A 22,157-nucleotide genomic window follows, 5' to 3' on the forward strand; every position below is an offset into this window, starting at 1 on the left:
TTGCACCGTCCTGATCGGTGATGAAGTTGTCAGGAGGTTTGCCATCCATAGCCTCTAGGAATGCTCCAAAGACCCAATCAAAGCTCGATGCCAACTCCTGCCTCACAAACGCGCAACCCGGCATGAAAGATTGGCCATGTCGGTTTATTCCTATGAAGGGCGCGAATGGCATATTATACATGTTGGTCATGTAGGTGGTGTCAAACGATATGCAATCGTGGTACGCCTCTGCATAAGCTTTTCGAGCTAAGCCATCCACCCAAAATATGTTGACTACTCTGTCCTCTTCATCATATTTTACCTTATAGAAGTCTGGATCGGTTTTATGTATATCCTTGAAGTGCGCAGTTGTCTCAATCAGATCACCCTCCTTTGTGTCATCTCTACGGAAACTTGTACACAGATTTGTTATTGCTTTTAGTCCGAACGGCACCATCATCTTAGATCCGTAGAACTCTGTCATTATATGCATCATACGTCATGCATAATACAAAAACAAACAGTATATCCTTTTTTTAGTTGCACGAACGCGCACATCCAGCTGCACAGTAATAGGACATGTGTTGGCACAAAAGATAATCGCAGCAAATGGACACCTAGTTGCACCTTTTTGAAAACACTCTGCACTTTTTGCATACATGACATTGTGTAGTTGCACAGTAAAGACAATCTAGTTGCACAACAAGCAACAAAAGTGATATACAAACAGCATGGGAAGTTGGACACCAGTTGCACAGTAGTACCATAATAGCTGCACACTGGACTGCCTAGAGGGAAACTTAATTCTTTAAGGGATATAGAAAAACACCACACTTGTAGTCAAGTTGGAGTTATACAAGATGCGCAGAAACTCCTTTTCATCAGGTGAGATGCCTTGGTGGGATCTCAAGTATTTGGACAATGAAGGTTTGTTCACAAGCGGATGATTGTGGTCACGAACAAAGTGCGTCACCTCCCATCGCCCATCTATCAGCTTCACCAACATTTTCGCCTTGCATTAAGTCTGGTTTATTGTCTCGCGTTTGCGCTTCTTCTTCTTCTTACTAGTACCAGCCTCCTCTTCAGCAAATATTGGAGGTTCTTCTTCCATCTCCTCACCACTGTCAACAGATTTTGGATCTGGAATAGGGTCCAGGACAGGAGGAGCCTCAGCTCCTCCATCATCAGCTTTGGGCTTCTTGAACTTGTTGCAGCAAAGCTGTTGTTTTATCAATTCATTGGTGCGGGGTGTCCATCTAGAGGTGTTCATCTTGATAGAGAAACCCATCCGTAGTGCGTAGTTGTTGTAGTGATCCTGAGCAATTTGAAGGATGTCAAACCTCATGCCAACATAGGGTTCCATAGGTTGAGAACCAGCCTCATCCTCTCCTTCTTCTCCTTGCACAGCTCCGTCAACAGCCCCAGCTCCTAGCTCAGTCCTGGTTGGACCAGGAACATTTGCCTCAGTTCTCGTGTCATCAAGAGTATCGCTCTCTGACTACAAAGACACCACTACAGGGGCACCACGGTCTGATGACTGGCCTACCACATTCTCATGGCCCATAGGGTTACCATCATAATTTTCCTGCGTGTAGTAAACAGATCGACCATTTTCTGTCCAATTTCCTTGTTGTATGTTGGGTTGCTGCTGATCCATATCATGAGAAAGCTCATTGAGATCAGGAGGCAACTCATTGAGATCAAGCATTTTTTTTTCCTTTTTTTGGATGTGCCACGCATTACCTGCACAAATAAAAAAGAAGAAATTGATGTCATCAGTTGGTAACCACAGAAAAGAGTGTTTCAAACAACCGAAAAACTTAGTAAATAGGCAGTTTGCACACCATTTTGTGACAATCTTAGTTCCAAAAGCAACATGACTGTAGCATAATCTTTTTATTATAACAGTTGTGAATTTTTTTGTTTGCATAGAGTTGTTATGTTAGTTGCACAGTTTGCAGTAAATAGCTGGCAAGAGCATGACTTCTTTTCAGAGTTTTCTGACTTTTTCCCTTTGTTCTGTTGCAATCATCTGTAGGTTTTTTGTTTGGCAAGGAGCTATTTCAGATTTTTCTGCACATAATTTGATGTTACATTTGAGATGGAAAATCCAGGTGAAACAAGAAAGAAGAATTGGAGGACAGATTATAGTTATATGTTTTTCATCGCCGTTTTTATGTTTTTAGTTCTGGTATATTGAACATATTTTACACTATAGCTTTGCAATAGGTGTGGGACCAGAATATATGTGTGGGACAAGATTATATGCGTGAATATGTTAATATGGTTTGTGGCTTCATTAGCCATGGACAAAAGTTCTTGTGTTTTTGCTGTCGCACTACAGATTTCTGGTTTCGCTAGAATAGATGTCTCAATTGCCAGGATGCATTTTTCCAGTTGGCCAGCATACATATTCATTTGGACATTCAATGTTTTTTAGTTGGCTAGAATAGATGTATCAGTTGGCCAGGTTGCATTTTTTCAGTTTTGCCAACATGCATGTTCAGTTGGACAGTTAATGTATTCAGTTGGCTAGAATAGATGTCTCAGTTGGCTAGGATACATTTTCTCAGTTTTGGCCAACATGCATGTTTAGCTGGCCAGAAAACATGTTTTTATTGCACATATACTACAGGTTTTCTAAAGTGTTACTCACAAATATCTAGTACACATGGGGTACAATGCATGTTTTAGTTTTGGCTAGCATGCATGCTAAGTTGCTAGAATATAGTTTCAGTTGGCTGGGATGCATGTTCAGTTGCACATTTATGAATTTTTCGTTGCACATGTCTATTGGACAGCCAATTTGTTCATCCTTTTGTTCATTTGCAAACAATAACTACAAGTTGGTAGAATGCATGTTTAGTTTTTGGCTACAATGCTTTGTTGACTTGGCTTTAATCATGTTTTAATTGGCCAGTGAATTTGTTTTAGTTGGATTGTTTAACACATCCAAGCGGTAGAAACTTGTTTGGCATGCACCAAGTAGTTTTTGGCTTGTTTAAGACATCAAGTAACATCAAGTAGGGTGGTGTGATGTGCCAGATTCACCTCTTTTTGGAAGCAGCTTCTCCATGGATTTGTGCTAGATCCATGGAGAAGGGGGTTTACATATGCCTACATATATGTAGTAGAAGAAAGGGGGGAGTGAAGAGGGGCAGAGGGGGCTTACCTACTTGATGTTACTGCCTGGTATGGCTCTGACCACCCTACCCTTAGATCTTCTTTTTTGAAGCAGCTCCTTATTCTACTTTGGGGCTCCCATGGCGGCTGTGTAGGAGGAGGAAGAAGGGATGGGGGCGATTCTATTGGATCTCCTTTCTGGCGTGCAGAAGAAGAAGAAGGTAGCATGGGAGGGGCTGGGGCGTGGGGGCAAGCAGGGGACAGCTGGCCACGTGGGGGTGTGGGCGATTCTATTGGTGGCCGCTCGATTGGTCTGTTTGGTGGCCGGTCGATCGGTCGGTTTGGTGGCCCTTCCTTTTCTGTTTCGCGGGGGACAGGGACTTTCCTTTTCAGGCCGGCCGCTCGATCGCACTAGTGGACAGCCGGCCGCCCACTAGACGCGTCCTAAACGGAAATGCTGATTTGATTAATTGACAGAATAAATGAGACTTTTGTTTGGTGTACGCCTCGCGAGTCACGAGCAGACTAGACCACCGCACCGGCGCCTTCCCTTTCCCTGGATGGATGGATGGAGGGTGGGACCGACACGCACGCATGCATGCATGCATGCATCTCAAGCAGCTAGCATGACCAGCTTTGACCAATCCTTCCTTCGCTTGTTTCAGTCAAACACTCGATTCACCGCTTCCTTCAGCGCCATCCGCAAGGGCATCATCGTCTCTGCCGCGGCGGGGAACTCCGACCCAGCTGAGTCCACCGCCATCAACATCGCGTCGTGGTTCCTGACCATCGGCGCGTCCACCATCAACCGCCGTTTCTTGGTGAATGTCGTCCTCGGCAACGGCGATACCTTTTCTGGCGCTTCGCCCTGCGCCGGCCCTCCGCTTGGCGCTACTGACATACCGCTCGTGTACGGCCAGACCGTCGGCTCAAAAACCTGTGAAGCCGAGAAGCTGAACGCCAGCTTGGTCGCCGGGAAGATCATTTTGTGCGGCCCTGCTGTCTTGAATGATGCGCAAGGAGAGGCAATCAAACTCGCCAGCGGCGTCGGAGCAATCCTCACGAGCACCAAAGAATTCGGCGAGCTGGTCGTCGGGAGCCCCACACCTTCCCTGCAACAACCGTCACATTCGCTGCTGCGAGAAGGATTAAAATGTACATGAACACGACTACATCTCCGATCGCAACGACCGTGTTCCACGGCATGGTCATCAGCCCGACGCCTCCTTCCCCTAGAATGGCACCCTTCTCGAGCCGTGGGCCGAACCTTCATGCGCCGGAGATCCTCAAGCCGGACGTCATGGCACCCGGCGTGGAGATCCTCGCCGCTTGGACCGGCGCCGCCTCTCCCTCGGGCCTCAACACCGACACGAGGCGAGTGCACTACAATGTTCTATCAGGCACGTCCATGGCATGCCCTCACATGAGCGGCATCGCCGCAATGCTCCGGCAGGCGAGACCGGAGTGGAGCCCCGCCGCAATCAAGTCCGCCCTGATGACCACCGCGTCTAATGTGGACAGCGGCAGCCACGTCATCAGAGACATGGCCCTTAGCAAGGCGTCCACGCCGTTCACGCGTGGGGCAGGCCACGTGGACCCCAACAGCGCCCTTGATCCAGGACTTGTGTACGACACCGGCACGGACGACTACGTTACCTTCCTGTGCACGCTCGGCTACACCGCTGAGTAGATGGCCGTCTTCACAAGAGACGTCCCGTCGACTAACTGCTCAACGCCCCGGGGTTCTGCCTACGTGGGACACCACAACTACCCGGCCTTCATGGCGGTGTTCACCTCGCGCAGCGAGACCATCACGCAGCGCCGCATGGTGCGCAACATCGGCAACAATGTGGACGCGACGTACCGACCCGCGGTCACCAGCCCTGCCGGCATGCGCGTCACCGTGAAGCCACGAAAGCTACGGTTCAGCACGACTCACAACACACAGGAGTACCAGGTCACCTTCGTTATCTGAGCTGCTGGGAGCATCACGGAGTACTCTTGGGGAACGTAGTAATTTCAAAAAAATTCCTACTCACACACAGGATCATGGTGATGCATAGCAACGTGCGGGGAGAGTGTTGTCTACGTACCCTCGCAGACCAAAACCGGAAGCATTATATCAACGCGGTTGATGTAGTCGTGCGTCTTCACGATCCGACCGATCCAAGTACCGAAAGCACGGCACCTCCGAGTTCTGCACATGTTCGGCTCTGTGACGTCCTCGCCTTCTCGATCCAGGGCGATGTAGTAGATGAGTTCCGGCAGCACGACGGCATGGTGACGGTGTTGGTGAATAACAATCTCCGCAGGGCTTCACCTAAGCACTACAAAAACTATGACGGAGGATAAACTAGAGGGGACGGGGTAGCCGGCACACGGCTTGGTGTTTCTTGATCTGTCTTGGGTGCTAGCCCTGCCCCTCTATTTATATGTTGAGCCTTGGGGTCGAAACTTGGAGTAAAAGCCTCCACAAAGTCGGTTTCACCCGAAAGGCAAGAGTCCTTCTCGGATTCCAAGGCCAGACGCCAGGGTTCCCGACGTCTGGACCTAGACGCGAGGGACCCTGGCGTCTGGCCCCTAGACTCCGCAAAACTTCCTTTTGCGCTTTCCAAAAACATCATGGGCTTTCCCCCTTTGGCCCTGCTACCTCTTGAGCACTGCGTTGTTTTTCCCCGAAGAGGAAGGGATGATGCAGCAAAGTAGCGTAAGTATTTCCCTTAGTTTTTGAGAACCAAGGTATCAATCCAGTAGGAGGCTACGCGCGAGTCCTTCGTACCTGCACAAAACAAATAAATCCTCGCAACCAACGCAAATAGGGGTTGTCAATCCCTATAAGGCCACTTACGAGAGTGAGATCTGATAGATATGATAAGCTAATATTTTTGGTATTTTTATGATAAAGATGCAAAGTAAAATAAAGGCAAAGTAAATAGCAAAGGAAATAACTAAGTAGTAGGAGATCAATATGATAAAGATAGACCCGGGGGCCATAGGTTTCACTAGTGGCTTCTCTCAAGAGCATAAGTATTCTACGGTGGGTGAACAAATTATTGTTGAGCAATTGACAGAATTGAGCATAGTTATGAGAATATCTAGGTATGATCATGTATATAGGCATCACGTCCGAGAAAAGTAGACCGACTCCTACCTGCATCTACTACTATTACTCCACTCATCGACCGCTATCCAGCATGCATCTAGAGTATTAAGTTACAAACAGAGTAACGCCTTAAGCAAGATGACATGATGTAGAGGGATAGACTCATGCACTATGAAGAAAACCCCATCTTGTCATCGTCGATGGCAACAATACAATACGTGCCTTGCTGCCCTTGCTGTCACCGGGAAAGGACACCGCAAGATTGAACCCAAACTAAGCACTTCTCCCATTGCAAGAAGGATCAATCTAGTAGGCCAAACCAAACTGATAATTCGAAGAGACTTGCAAAGATAACCAATCATACATAAAAGAATTCAGAGAAGATTCAAATATTATTCATAGATAGAATTGATCATAAACCCACAATTCATCGGTCTCAACAAACACACCGCAAAAATAAGATTACATCGAATAGATCTCCACAAGAGAGGGGGAGAACATTGTATTAATATCCAAAAAGAGAGAAGAAGCCATCTAGCTACTAACTATGGACCCGTAGGTCTGAGGTAAACTACTCACACTTCATCGGAGGGGCTATGGTGTTGATGTAGAAGCCCTCTGTGATCGATGCCCCCTCCGGCGGAGCTCCGGAACAGGCCCCAAGATGGGATCTCGTGGATACAGAAAGTTGCGGTGGTGGAATTAGGTTTTTGGCTCCTGCTCTGATCATTTGAGGGTATGTGGATGTATATAGGAGGAAGGAGTACGTCGGTGGAGCAACAGGGGCCCATGAAGGTGGAGGGCACGCCTGGCGGGGGTGGGCACGCCCCCCTACCTCGTGGCCTCTTGTTTTATTTCTTGACGTAGGGTCCAAGTCTCCCTGGTCTTATTTGTTGCGAAAATCACGTTCCCGAAGGTTTCATTCCGTTTGGACTCCGTTTGATATTCCTTGTCTTCGAAACCCTAAAACAGGCAAAAAACAGCAATTCTAGGCTGGGCCTCCGGTTAATAGGTTAGTCCCAAAAATAATATAGAAGTGGATAATAAAGCCCAATAATGTCCAAAACAGTAGATAATATAGCATGGAGCAATCAAAAATTATAGATACGTGGGAGACGTATCAGGCCCAAATAAAGTGTTCTCGTAACCAAACATTTCGGGAAACATCCGGAACCCCTTCCCGTGAATTCCGGAACCCTTCCGAAGACCAAACACTATTATCCCATATATCAAACTTTATCTCCGGACCATTCCGGAGTTCCTCATCATGTCCGTGATCTTATCCGGAACTCCAAACAACATTCGGTTACCAACATACATAACTCATAAATACTATATCGTCAACGAGCGTTAAGCGTGCGGACCCTACGGGTTTGAGAACTATGTAAACATGACCGAGACATTTCTCTGGTTAATAACCAATAGCGGAACCTGGATGTCCATATTGGCTCCTACATATTCTACGAAGATCTTTATCGGTCGAACCGCATAACAATATAAGTTGTTCCGTTTGTCATTGGTATGTTACTTGCCGAGATTCGATTGTCGGTATCTCAATACCTAGTTCAATCTCGTTACCAGCAAGTCTCTTTACTCATTCTGTAACACGTCACCCCGCAACTAACTCATTAGTTGCAATGCTTGCAAGGCTTAAGTGGTGTGTATTACTGAGTGGGCCCAGAGATACCTCTCCGACAATCAAAGTGACATATCCTAATCTCGAAATACGCCAACCCAACAAGTACCTTCGGAGACACCTTTAGAGCACCTTTATAACCACCCAGGTACGTTGTGACGTTTGGTAGCACACAAAGTGTTCCTCCGGTAAACGGGAGTTGCATAATCTCATAGTCATAGGAACATGTACAAGTCATGAAGAAAGCAATAACAACAAACTAAACGATCAAGTGCTAAGCTAACAGAATGGGTCAAGTCAATCACATCATTCTCCTAATGATGTGACCCCGTTAATCAAATGACAACTCATGTCTATGGCTAGTAAACTTAACCATCTTTGATTCAACGAGCTAGTCAAGTAGAGGCATACTAGTGACACTCTGTTTGTCTATGTATTCACACATGTATTATGTTTCCGGTTAATACAATTCTAGCATGAATAATAAACATTTATCATGAAATAAGGAAATAAATAATAACTTTATTATTGCCTCTAGGGCATATTTCCTTCCGTCTCCCACTTGCACTAGAGTTACTAATCTAGTTCACATCGCCATGTGATTTAACATCAATAGTTCACATCACCATGTGATTAACACCCATAGTTCACATCGTCATGTGACCAACACCCAAAGGGTTTACTAGAGTCAATAATCTAGTTCACATAGCTATGTGATTAATACCCAAAGAGTACTAAGGTGTGATCATGTTTTGCTTGTGAGGGAAGTTTAGTCAACGGGTCTGCCACATTCAGATTCGTATGTATTTTGCAAATTTCTATGTCAACAATGCTCTGCGCGGAGCTACTCTAGCTAATTGCTCCCACTTTCAATATGTATCCAGATTGAGACTTAGAGTCATCTGGATCAGTGTCAAAACTTGCATCGACGTAACCTTCTACGACGAACCTTTTGTCACCTCCATAATCGAGAAACATATCCTCATTCCACTAAGGATAATTTTGACCAATGTCTAGTGATCTACTCCTAGATCACTATTGTACTCCCTTGCCAAACTCAGGGCAGGGTATACAATAGGTCTGGTACACATCATGACATACTTTATAGAACCTATGGCTGAGGCATAGGGAATGACTTTCATTCTCTCTCTATCTTCTGCCGTGGTCAGGTTTTGAGTCTTACTCAACTTCACACCTTGCAATACAGGCAAGAACTCCTTCTTTGACTATTCCATTTTGAACTACTTCAAAATCTTGTCAAGGTATGTACTCATTGAAAAAACTTATCAAGCGTCTTGATCTATCTCTATAGATCTTGATGCTCAATATGTAAGTAGCTTCACCGAGGACTTTATTTGAACGACTTTTATTCAAGTATCCTTTTATGCTATCCAGAAATTCTATATCATTTCCAATCAGCAATATGTCATCCACATATTATATCAGAAATGCTACAGAGCTCCCACTCACTTTCTTGTAAATACAGGCTTCGCCGCATGTCTGTATAAAACTATATGCTTTGATCAACTCATCAAAGCGTATATTCCAACTCCGAGATGCTTGCACCAGTACACAGATGGATCGCTGGAGCTTGCACATTTTGTTAGCACCCTTTGGGTCGTAAAAACCTTCTGGTTGCATCATATACAACTCTTCTTCCAGAAATCCATTCAGGAATGCAGTTTTGATATCTATTTGCCAGATTTCATCAAATTTGGCAATTGCTAACATGATTCAGACAGACTTAAGAATCTCTACGAGTGAGAAAATCCCATCGTAGTCAACACCTTGAACTTTTTCAAAACCTTTTTTGACAAGTCTAGCTTTGTAGATAGTAACACTACTATCAACGTCCGTCTTCCTATTGAAGATCCATTTATTTTCTATGGCTTGCCGATCATCGGGCAAGTCAACCAAAGTCCACACTTTGTTCTCATACATGGATCCCATCTCGGATTTCATGGCCTCAAGCCATTTCGCGGAATTTGGGCTCATCATCGCTTCCTCATAGTTCGTAGGTTCGTCATGGTCAATTAACATGACCTCCAGAACAGGATTACCGTACCACTCTGGTGCGGATCTTACTCTGGTTGACCTACGAGGTTCGATAGTAACTTGATTTGAAGTTACATGATCATCATCATTAGCTTCCTCACTAATTGGTGTAGGAGTCACAGAAACAGATTTCTGTGATGAACTACTTTCCAATAAGGGAGCAGGTACAGTTCCCTCATGAAGTTCTACTTTCCTCCCACTCACTTCTTTCGAGAGAAACTCCTTCTCTAGAAAGGATCCATTCTCAGGAACAAATATCTTGCCTTTGGATCTGTGATGGAAGGTGTACCCAACCGTTACTTTTGGCTAACCTATGAAGACGCACTTCTCCGACTTGGGTTTGAGCTTATCAAGACGAAACTTTTCCACATAAGCATCGCAATCCCAAACTTTAAGAAACGACAGCTTAGGTTTTTGCTAAACCACAGCTCATATGGTGTCGTCTCAACAGATTTAGATGTCGCCCTTTTCAATGTGAATGCAGCTGTCTCTAATGCATAACCCAAAAACGATAGTGGTAAATTGGTAAGAGACATCATAGATTGCACTATATCAAATAAAGTACGGTTATGACGTTCGGACACACCATTACGCTGTGGTGTTCCAGGTGGCATGAGTCTGTGAAACTATTTCACATTGTTTTAATTGAAGGCCAAACTCGTAACTCAAATATTCGCCTCTGCGATCAGATCATAGAAACTTTATTTTCTTGTTACGATGATTTTCCACTTCACTCTGAAATTCTTTGAACTTTTCAAATGCTTCAGACTTATGTTTCTTCAAGTATATATACCCATATCTGCTCAAATCATCTGTGAAGGTCAGAAAAATAACGATACACGCCGCGAGCCCCAACAATCATCGAACTGCATACATCAGTATGTATTATTTCCAACAAGTCTGTTGCTCGCTCCATTGTTCCGGAGAACGGAGTCTTAGTCATCTTACCCATGAGGCATGGTTCGCAAGCATCAACTGATTCATAATCAAGTGATTCCAAAAGCCCATCAACATGGATTTTCTTCATGCGCTTTACATCGATATGACCTAAACGACAGTGCCACAAATAAGTTGCACTATCATTATCAACTTTGCATCTTTTGGCATCAATATTATGAATACGTGTATTACTACCTTCGAGATCCAACAAACTATTTTCATTGGGTATATGACCATCGAAGGTTTTATTCATGTAAACAGAACAACAATTATTCTCTAATTTTAAATGAATAAACGTATTGCAATAAACATGATCAAATCATATTCATGCTCAACACAAAAGCCAAATAACTTTTATTTAGGTTTAACACTAATCCCGAAAGTATAGGGAGTGTGCGATGATGATCATATCAATCTTAGAACCACTTCTAACACACATCGTCACTTCACCCTTAACTAGTCTCTATTTATTCTGTAACTCCTATTTCGAGTTACTAATTTTTAGCAACCAAACAAGTATCAAATACCTAGGTCTACTATAAATACTAGTAAGGTACATATCAAAAACATGTATATCAAATATACCCTTGTTCACTTTGCCATCCTTCTTATCCACTAAATATTCAGGGCATTTCCGCTTCCAGTGACCAGTCCCTTTGTAGTAGAAGCACTTAGTCTCAGGCTTAGGTCCAGACTTGGGCTTCTTCACTTGAGTAGCAACTTGCTTGCCATTCTTATTGAAGTTCCCTTTCTTCCCCTTTGCCCTTTTCTTGAAACTAGTGGTCTTATTAATCATCAACACTTGATTCTCTTTCTTGATTTCTACCTTCATCGATTTCATCATCATGAAAAGCTCAGGAATGATTTTCGTCATCCCTTGCATACTATAGTTCATCATGAAGTTCTACTAACTTGGTGATTGTGACTAGAGAATTCTGCCAATCACTATTTTATCTGGAAAATTAACTCCCACTTGATTCAAGCGATTGTAGTACCCAGACAATCTGAGAACATGCTCACTGCTTGAGCTATTCTCCTCCATCTTTTAGCTATAGAACTTGTTGGAGACTTCATATCTCTCAACTCGAGTATTTGCTTGAAATTTTAACTTCAACTCCTGGAACATCTCATATGATCCATGACGTTCAAAACGTCTTTGAAGTCCCGATTCAAAGTTGTTAAGCATGGTGCACTAAACTATCAAGTAGTCATCATATTGAGCTAGCCAAACGTTCATAATGTCTGTCACCTGGCGGTGCATCAAGGACATAATTCTTCTGTGCAGAAATGAGGATAATCCTCAGATCACGGATCCAATCCGCATCATTGCTACTAACATCTTTCAACTTAGTTTTCTCTAGGAACATATCAAAAATAAAATAGAGGAGCTAAATGCGAGCTATTGATCTATAACATAGATATGCTAATACTACCAGGACTAAGTTCATGATAAATTAACGTTCAATTAATAATATTACTTAAGAACTCCCACTTAGATAGACATCCCTCTAATCCTCTAAGTGATCACATGATCCAAATCAACTAAACCATGTCCGATCATCATGTGAGATGGAGTAGTTTCAATGGTGAACATCACTATGTTGATCATATCTACTATATGATTCACGCTCGACCTTTCGGTCTCAGTGTTCCGAGGCCATATCTGTTATATGCTAGGCTCGTCAAGTTTAACCTGAGTATTCCGTGTGTGCAACTGTTTTGCACCCGTTGTATTTGAACGTAGAGCCTATCACACCCGATCATCACGTGGTGTCTCAGCACGAAAAACTTTCGCAATGGTGCATACTCAGGGAGAACACTTGTACCTTGATAATTAGTGAGAGATCATCTTATAAAGCTATCGTCGAACTAAGCAAAATAAGATGTATAAAAGATAAACATCACATGCAATCAAAATGTGTGACATGATATGGCCATCATCATCTTGTGCCTTTGATCTCCATCTCCAAAGCATCGTCATGATTTCCATCGTCACCGGCATGACACCATGATCTCCATCATCTTGATCTATATCAATGTGTTGTCACATGGTCGTCTCGCCAACTATTGCTCTTGCAACTATTGCTATCTCATAGCAATAAAGTAAAGCAATTATTTGGCGCTTGCATCTAATGAAATAAAGAGACAACCATAAGGCTTCTGCCAGTTGTCGATAACTTCAACAAAACATGATCATCTTATACAACAACTTATATCTCATCACGTCTTGACCATATCACATCACAACATCCCCTGCAAAAACAAGTTAGACGTCCTCTACTTTGTTGTTGCAAGTTTTACGTGGCTGCTATGGGCTGAGCAAGAACCGTTCTTATCTAGGCATCAAAGCACAACGATAGTTTGTCAAGTTAGTGTTGTTTTAACCTTCACAAGGACCGGGCGTAGCCACACTCGGTTCAACTAAAGTTGGAGAAACAAACACCCGCTAGTCACCTATGTGCATAGCGCGGCGGTAAAACCAGTCTCGCGTAAGCATGCGCGTAATGTCGGTCCGGGCCGCTTCATCCAACAATACCGCCGAACCAAAGTGTGACATGCTGGTAAGCAGTATGACTTATATCGCCCACAACTCACTTGTGTTCTACTCGTGCATATTACATCAACGCATAAAACATGGCTCGGATGCCACTGTTGGGGAACGTAGTAATTTCAAAAAAATCCTACGCACATGCAGGATCATGGTGATGCATAGCAATAAGAAGGGAGAGTGTTGTCTACGTACCCACGTAGACCGAAAGCGGAAGAGTTATATCAACGGGGTTGATGTAGTCATACGTCTTCACGATCCGACCGATCCAAGTACCAAAAGCACGACACCTATGAGTTCTGCACACGTTCGGCTCGGTGACATCCTTGCCTTCTCGATCCAGCAAGAGGGGCGAAGTAGTATATGATTTCCGGCAGCACGACGGTGTGGTGACGGTGTTTGCGAATAAAAATCTCCGCAGGGCTTCGCCTAAGCACTACGAAAACTATGACGGAGGATAAACTAGAGGGGACGGGGTAGCCGGAACACGGCTTGATGTTTCTTGATCTATCTTGGGTGCTAGCCCTGCCCCTCTATTTATATGTTGAGCCTTGGGGTCGAAACTTGGAGTAAAAGCCTCCACAAAGTCGGTTTCACCCGAAAGGCAAGAGTCCTTCTCGGACTCCAGGGCCAGACGCCAGGGTTCCCGGCATCTGGACCTAGACGCCACGGACCCTGGAGTCTGGCCCCTGGACTCCGAAAAACTTCCTTTTGTGCTTTCCAAAAACATCGTGGGCTTTCCCCCTTTGGCCCAAATAAAGTGTTCTCGTACCCAAACATTTTGGTAAACATCCGGAACCCCTTCCGGAACCCTTTTGAAGACCAAACACTATTATCCCATATATCAAACTTTATCTCCAGACCATTCTGGAGTTCCTCGTCATGTCCGTGATCTTATCCGGAACTCCGAACAACATTAGGTTACCAACATACATAACTCATAAATACTATATCATCAATGAACGTTAAGCGTGCGGACCCTACGGGTTCAAGAACTATGTAGACATGACTGAGACATTTCTCTGGTCAATAACCAATAGCGGAACCTGGATGCCCATATTGGCTCCTACATATTCTACGAAGATCTTTATCGGTCGAACCGCATAACAATATATGTTGTTCCCTTTGTCATCGGTATGTTACTTGCCCGAGATTCGATCGTCGGTATCTCAATACCTAGTTCAATCTCGTTACTGGCAAGTCTCTTTACTTGTTCCGTAACACCTCATCCTGCAACTAACTCATTAGTTGCAATGCTTGCAAGGCTTAAGTGATGTGTATTACCGAGTGGGCCCAGAGATACCTCTCCGACAATCGGAGTGACAAATCCTAATCTCGAAATATGCCAACCCAACAAGTACCTTCGGAGACACCTGTAGAGCACCTTTATAATCACCCAGTTACGTTGTGACGTTTGGTAGCACACAAAGTGTTCCTCCGGTAAACGGGAGTTGCATAATCTCATAGTCATAGGAACATGTATAAGTCATGAAGAAAGCAATAGCAACAAACTAAACGATCAAGTGCTAAGCTAACGGAATGGGTCAAGTCAATCACATCATTCTCCTAATGATGTGACCCCGTTAATCAAATGACAACTCATGTCTATGGCTAGGAAACTTAACCATCTTTGATTCAACGAGCTAGTCAAGTAGAGGCATACTAGTGACACTCTGTTTATCTATGTATTCACACATGTATTATGTTTCCGGTTAATACAATTCTATCATGAATAATAAACATTTATCATGAAATAAGGAAATAGATAATAACTTTATTATTAACTCTAGGGCATATTTCCTTCAAGTACACGTTCGGGTCCATCGCGTGGAGCGACGGCAAGCACAGGGTGACTAGCCCCATCACCGTTGCCTGATGGCCGTCGGTGAGCGAAATCACAGCGATGTGACATGGGTTTTGGTTCCGCAGTTGCTGAACTGCACACCTCTTGCAACATCTATGTAGCAGAGCAGAGTTGTTGCACGGCTCGTTGTACTGTAATGATGGGTACACCTCCCGCAATGTAGCAATGCGCAGGTGCACACGAGCAAACCGTATGTGTACACACGCAACTATGCATCTTTCTTCCTACCTTCAGTCTGTAAAAAACTGGACGACTTCCTTCCTTAAGTCTGTAAACTGGGCATCTTCCTTCCTTGTCGTCAAGTGAAGAACTCTTATGCGAGGTGTGCATCTTGATCTTGTCAAATAATGTCTCAATACACCAACTATATGTGATTATATGATGCAAATAATGATTATAATGTACTTAACTATAAATAACTATTGAATAAATACAATGTGGTGAACTGTGTCGAGGAGGGGCGCATATGCCCCCTATCCATGTTGATTTTTTCACTATCATGGACCTTGCTAGTCTCATTTGTACCTTCGTTTACGGCACTAGCCCGGCTTACCCAAGCAAGCAATGCCTTCTTCTGCCTCCTCTAGCAACTCATCCTCTGCATCTTCATCTTCCTCATTGTCTACATAGTAATGTATGCCCATTTTTATATGCGTCAATTAATCTAACTTTGAACGTGTTGGTTTCTATATGGCACATAAGCGATGTGATTTTTCCATAGGACGACATAAAAATTACTGCGACGCCTATACCATCTTGCCAAGCACTGGTGGTACCCCGACAAGGCAACGAAACAGCCGGAGGAACGCAGGAAGAGAGCGGCCAACGGCAAGCGCCCTTGTTGCTTGTGTTGTGCCCAGTGGTAATCTGATGACCCACAAGTATAGGGGGTCTATCGTAGTCCTTCCAATAAGTAAGAGTGTCGAACCCAACGAGGAGCAGAAGGAAATGATAAACGGTTTTCAGCAAGGTATTCTCTGCAAGTACTGAAATAAGTGGTAACAGATAGTTTTGTGATAAGATAATTTGTAACGAGCAACAAGTAACAAAAGTAAATAAAGTGCAGCAAGGTGGCCCAATCCTTTTTGTAGCGAAGGACAAGCCTGGACAAACTCTTATATAAGGAAAAGCGCTCCCGAGGACACATGGGAATATTGTCAAGCTACTTTCCATCACGTTCATATGATTCGCGTTTGGTACTTTGATAATTTGACATGTGGGTGGACCGGTGCTTGGGTGTTGTTCTTACTTGAACAAGCATCCCACTTATGATTAACCTCTATTGAAAGCATCCACAACTACAACAAAAGTATTAAGGTAAACCTAACCATAGCATGAAACATATGGATCCAAATCAGCCCCTTACGAAGCAACGCATAAACTAGAGTTTAAGCTTCTGTCACTCTAGCAACCCATCATCTACTTATTACTTCCCAATGCCTTCCTCTAGGCCCAAATAATGGTGAAGTGTTATGTAGTTGATGTTCACATAACACCACTAGAGGCTAGACAACATGCATCTCATCAAAATATTGAACGAATACCAAATTCACATGACTACTAATAGCAAGACTTCTCCCTTGTCCTCAGGAACAAACGTAACTACTCACAAAGCATAAACATGTTCATAATCAGAGGGGTATTAATATGCTTTAAGGATCTGAACATATGATCTTCCACCAATTAAACCAACTAGCATCAACTACAAGGAGTAATTAACACTACTAGCAACCTACTAGCACCAATCCCAGACTTGAAGACAAGAATCGGATACAAGAGATGAACTAGGGTTTTGAGATGAGATGGTGCTGATGAAGATGTTGATGGAGATTGCCCTCTCCCGATGAGAGGAGCGTTGGTGATGATGATGGCAATGATTTCCCCTCCGGGAGGGAAGTTTCCCCGGCAGAACAGCTCTGCCGGAGCTCTAGATTGGATCCGCCAAGGTTCCGCCTCGTGGTGGAGGAGTTTCGTCCGGAAAGGTTGCTTCTTATTTTTTTTCTCGACAAAAGACTTCAGATAGGAGAAGATGGTCATCGGAGAACCACCAGGGGGCCCACGAGGTAGGGGGCGCGCCCTAGGGGGGCATGCCCCCACCCTCATGAGCAAGGTGTGGGCCCCCTGGTCTTCATCTTTCGCGAGGATTTTTCATTATTTATTATAAGGTATTCCGTGGAGTTTCAGGACTTTTGGAGTTGTGCAGAATAGGTCTCTAATATTTGCTCCTTTTCCAGCCCAGAATTCCAGTTGTCGGCATTCTCCCTCCTTATGTAAACCTTGTAAAATAAAAGAGAATAGCCATAAGTATTGTGACATAATGTGAAATAACAGCCCATAATGCAATAAATATCGATATAAAAGCATGATGCAAAATGGACATATCAACTCCCCCAAGCTTAGACCTCGCTTGTCCTCAAGCGAAAACCGATAACAATAAATATGTCCCCATGTTTAGAGGTAGCGGCATCAATAAAAATAAAATACGAACATGAGGGCATCATGATTATTCTCATAACAGCAACATATATAGATATTGTCATATGATTACTTATGTTCAAGTGATGATCTATTCACAATGCAAATGTATGAATCAGAAACCTTATTGAGAACCAACAAACTATAACCTCAATCATTGAAACAATTGCAATTTATCATAACATCAGAAAGAGTCTATGTCAGAGCTAAAAAGCAAGTCCACGTACTCAACTATCATCTAGTCCTTCATAATTGCTAACACTCGCGCAATACTTGTGGTTACGGAGTTTTAATCGGACACAGAGAAAGATAGGGGCTTATAGTTCCGCCCCACAACCTTTTACCTCGAGGGTAATGTCAATATATATATATATATATATATATATATATATATATATATATATATATATATATATATATCAGGTTCTTTCCAACATGTTGGGCTTGCCAAAGGATAAAATGAAAAAGGAAAGGTGAAGATCACCATGACACTTGCATAAGGTAGAAGATAATAATAAAAGATAGGCCCTTCATAGAGGGAAGTAGAGGTTGCCATGTGCTTTTATGGTTGGATGCACAAAATCTTAATGCGAAAGAACGTCACTTTATATTGCCCCTTGTGATATGAACCTTTATTATGCAGTCCGTCGCTTTTATTACATCCACATCACAAGATCGTATAAAGCTTATTTCTCCCACGCCAATCAATCATACATATTTAGAGAGCAATTTTTATTGATTTGCACTGATGACAACTTACTTGAAGGATCTTATTCAATCCATAGGTAGATATGGTGGACTCTCATGGCAAAACTGGTTTAAGGGTATTTGGAAGCACAAGTAGTATCTCTACTTGGTGCTGAGAATTTGGCTAGAATGAGGGGGAAAGCCAAGCTCAACATGTTGGATGATCCATGACAACATACTTTATCTCAGATATAAGAAAACATAACCCATTACGTTGTCTTCCTTGTCCAACATCAACTCTTTAGCATGTCATATTTTGATCAGTGTTCCCAATCATAAAAGATTTCAATAATAGTATATTTATATGTGAAACCTATCTTTCCTTATTACTTCCTATTAATTGCAACGATGACCGAAGTTATGTCTGCCAACTCCCAACAACTTTTAATCATCACACTCTTTCTATGTGAAATCATTACTATCAATAAGATCAATATGAACTTTTGTTTCTTCTTATTCTTTTTCTCTTTTCTTTTCTTTTATTTGGGATCATGGCAAAAATAAGCAAGCCCTTGACTCAATCACTAATCTTTATTATATAACTCACGGACTCGATTACATAGAGAGATCATAAAGCAAAACTCGAAACTAGATCATGCCATAAACTTTATTCTACTAGATCAAAATACTACTAATAGGACCGAACTAAGAAAAACAGTAAAGATAGGAGTTGTGATTGTGATACGATACCGGGGCACCTCCCCCAAGCTTGGCAGTTGCCAAGGGGACTGCCCATACCCATGTGATTATATCTCCTTGGTTGGTGAAGAAGGTGGAGGTGTTGTTGACTTAGTTGATGGCATAGACTTCTCCCTTAATTTACGCTTGAGGACGGCATTTTGATCCCTCAGATCATCAATCTCCCACTCCAGGGTTAATATATTTTTGCATAGGTCCTGCTTATTTTCCTGCAAGAGACGAAAAGGGATAAAGAATTTTGGTTTCTTTACCCTGTCAGGGAGACTTGACTTTTTGAACTCCATGTGCATATCCCCAGGTCGAGGTAATGGGGCTTCATCTTCATCTGAGCTCGTCTCCTCCTTCCCATAGGGTTCATAGTCCTTTTCTTCCTCCGTGGTCCAACCATCGTGCTCCATATCTCCATAGACCTTAGGATTAGCTAAGTAATCATCCACATAGCTTTCTCCTTCCGAATCCTGGGAAGACATGTTGATCTAATCTGCAACGGGACAGCTTGAAACAAAAACAGAGGATAATTGCATGATACGGGAGTCAAAACCCCTGGGAGATTATATAATGAATTTTTGCCAACCAAAATATGTATCGTGCAAGAAAACGGAGTCTGGAAGGCACACGAGGAGCTCACGAGGTAGGGGGCGCGCCCTCCACCCTCGTGGGGCCCTCGTGTCCTTCCCGGACTACTACTTAATTTTCTATTTTTCTAAATATTCCAAAACGGAGAAATATTGCCTTAAAAATTGTTTTGGAGTCGGTTTACTTACCGTACCACATACCTATTCCTTTTCAGAGTCTGAAACATTCTGGAAAGTGTCCCTTATGTATTCCTCCGGGGTTACGGTTTCAATAATATTGGTTTCAACATTTATGGGATTACCTGAGATATAATGCTTAATTCTCTGACCGTTTACCACCTTCGGATTTGTGCCTTCGAAGTTGTTGATTTTTATGGCACCGGAACTATAGAACTCCTCGATAACATAGGGGCCTTCCCATTTAGAGAGAAGTTTTCCTGCAAAAAATCTTAAACGAGAGTTGTATAGCAATACATAATCACCTACATTAAACTCACGCTTTTGTATCCTTTTGTCATGCCATCTTTTAACCTTTTCTTTAAACAACTTAGCATTTTCATAAGCTTGGGTTCTCCATTCATTAAGAGAGCTAATATCAAATAACATCTTTTCACTGGCAAGTTTGAAATCATAGTTGAGCTCTTTAATAGCCCAATATGCCTTATGTTCGAGTTCGAGAGGTAAGTGACATGCTTTTCCATATACCATTTTATACGGAGACATACCCATAGGATTTTTATATGCAGTTCTATAGGCCCATAATGCATCATCAAGTTTCTTGGGCCAATTCTTTCTAGACCTATTGATAGTCTTTTGCAAAATTAATTTGAGTTCTCTATTACTCAATTCTACTTGACCACTAGACTGTGGGTGATACGGAGATGCAATTCTATGATTGACGTCATATTTAGCAAGCATTTTACGGAAAGCACCATGAATAAAATGTGAACCACCATCAGTCATTAAATATCTAGGGACTCCAAACTTAGGAAAAATAACTTCTTTAAGCATTTTAATAGAAGTTTTATGATCAACACTAGTTGGAATAGCTTCTACCCACTTAGTAACGTAATCAACAACAACTAAAATATGTGTATATCCATTAGAGGAAGGAAAAGGTCCCATATAATCAAAGCCCCAAACATCAAATGGTTCAATAACAATTGAATAATTCATAGGCATTTCTTGACGTCTACTAATATTACCAATTCTTTGACATTCATCACAAGATAGGACAAACTTACGGGCATCCTTGAAGAGAGTAGGCCAATAAAAATCGGATTGCAATACCTTATGTGCAGTTCTATCTCCCGCGTGGTGTCCTCCATAAGTTTCGGAGTGGCACTTGCGTAGGATCTGTTCCTGTTCATGCTCAGGTATACAACGTCTAATAACACCATCTACTCCTTGTTTATAAAGATGCGGGTCATCCCAAAAGTAATGTCTCAAATCATAGAAGAACTTTTTCTTTTGTTGGTATGTGAAGCTAGGTGGTATAAATTTAGCAACTATGTAATTAGCATAATCAGCATACCAAGGGGTACTATGAGAAGTACTTATGACATTTAATTGTTCATCAGGAAAGCTATCATCAATAGGTAGTGGGTCATCAAGAACATTCTCTAACCTAGATAAGTTGTCTGCAACGGGGTTCTCAGCTCCTTTTCTATCACCAATATGCAAATGAAATTCTTGTAACAAGAGAACCCATCTAATAAGTCTAGGTTTAGCATTTTTCTTCTCCATAAGATATTTAATAGCAGCATGATCAGTGTGGATAGTTACTTTAGAATCAACAATATAAGGTCTGAACTTATCACAAGCAAATACAACTGCTAAAACTTCTTTTTTAGTAGTAGCATAATTTCTTTGAGCATTGTCTAGAGTCTTACTAGCAGAATGGATAACATTTAGTTTCTTATCAATTCTTTGCCCTAGAAAAGCACCTACGGCATAATCGCTAGCATCACACATAATTTCAAAGGGTAAATTCCAATCAGGTGGCTGAACAATAGGTGCAGAGCCTAATGCTTTCTTAAGTATTTCAAATGCTTCTACACAATCATCATCAAAGACAAATGGTATATCTTTTTGTAATAAATTAGTCAGAGGCCGAGAAATTTTTGAGAAGTCCTTAATGAACCTCCTATAAAATCCGGCGTGACCAAGGAAACTTCTTATACCTTTGATGTCCTTGGGACATGGCATCTTTTCAATAGCATCAACCTTGGCTTTATCAACTTCAATACCTCTTTCAGAAACTTTCTGCCCCAGGACAATACCCTCATTAACCATAAAGTGGCACTTTTCCCAATTCAAGACAAGATTAGTTTCTTCACATCTCTGCAAAACTCGATCAAGATTGCTCAAGCAATCATCAAAAGAAGATCCATAAATGGAAAAGTCGTCCATGA

The 22,157-nt window shown here is 42.6% G+C and overlaps 1 pseudogene; it reads left to right on the forward strand.

The window, feature by feature from the left end:
• The first annotated feature begins 3,272 nt into the window (after window positions 1–3,272).
• Window positions 3,273–15,292, forward strand: LOC123129724 (subtilisin-like protease SBT1.4; annotated as a pseudogene).
• Window positions 15,293–22,157: the final 6,865 nt, after the last annotated feature.

The sequence above is a fragment of the Triticum aestivum genome, chromosome 6A, assembly GCF_018294505.1.
Source record: "Triticum aestivum cultivar Chinese Spring chromosome 6A, IWGSC CS RefSeq v2.1, whole genome shotgun sequence".
NCBI classification, from domain to species: domain Eukaryota; kingdom Viridiplantae; phylum Streptophyta; class Magnoliopsida; order Poales; family Poaceae; genus Triticum; species Triticum aestivum.